At 42.1% G+C, this 641-nt stretch overlaps 1 protein-coding gene across 2 annotated transcripts in view; it reads left to right on the plus strand.

Moving 5' to 3' along the window:
• The window catches only part of LOC116686043 (ADAMTS-like protein 1), a gene marked incomplete at its 5' end in the record, with an annotated part of 33,827 nt that overhangs the window by 14,498 nt on the left and 18,688 nt on the right, over positions 1–641 (plus strand).

Consider the following 641-nt stretch of genomic DNA (forward strand, 5'->3'; position numbering starts at 1 on the left):
CTTACATTGTGTGTGTGTGTGTGTGTGTGTGTGTGTGTGTGTGTGTGTGTACGCATACATTCTCAGATGAGGGCCAGTGAGTGGACATTAAAAGTTATACAGGCTGCAAACTGGGAAACGCCTGTAAAACACACACACACACACACACACACACACACACACACACACACACCACCCTACAAACACACAAGTCAGGATCGGACAATAAATAGGAATTCACGAGACGGAAATCTGAGAAGCTATAAATGCAACATTTTGGAATCTGTTACGTGGCAGAGAGCCAGTTCATATCGCAGCGCTGGAACAAGTCGGGACCGATGGAAAATGATATTAATAAGTTGCCAGACAGTCTCTCCGCTGGAAACACATGAATGTGAATGAGTGGCCGAGGGGTGGGATTTATACAGTGCATGTATGAGACGTAGCTATGAACTGGCTTCGGCCATTTCTTCAATATGGTTAGAAGAAAAATGTGTCAAAAAGTCAAAGTCTGCTTTATTGTCAATTTCGTCACATGTCAAAAACATACAAAGAGATCGAGATTACGTTTCCCTCTATCCCACGGTGGAGACAAGACATGAACAAACATAACGTTCAAGTAAACAATATAAAGAGTAAAAATAAGAAGGCACATACAATGA

The sequence above is a fragment of the Etheostoma spectabile genome, unplaced genomic scaffold (assembly GCF_008692095.1).
Source record: "Etheostoma spectabile isolate EspeVRDwgs_2016 unplaced genomic scaffold, UIUC_Espe_1.0 scaffold302, whole genome shotgun sequence".
In the NCBI taxonomy this organism is placed as follows: domain Eukaryota; kingdom Metazoa; phylum Chordata; class Actinopteri; order Perciformes; family Percidae; genus Etheostoma; species Etheostoma spectabile.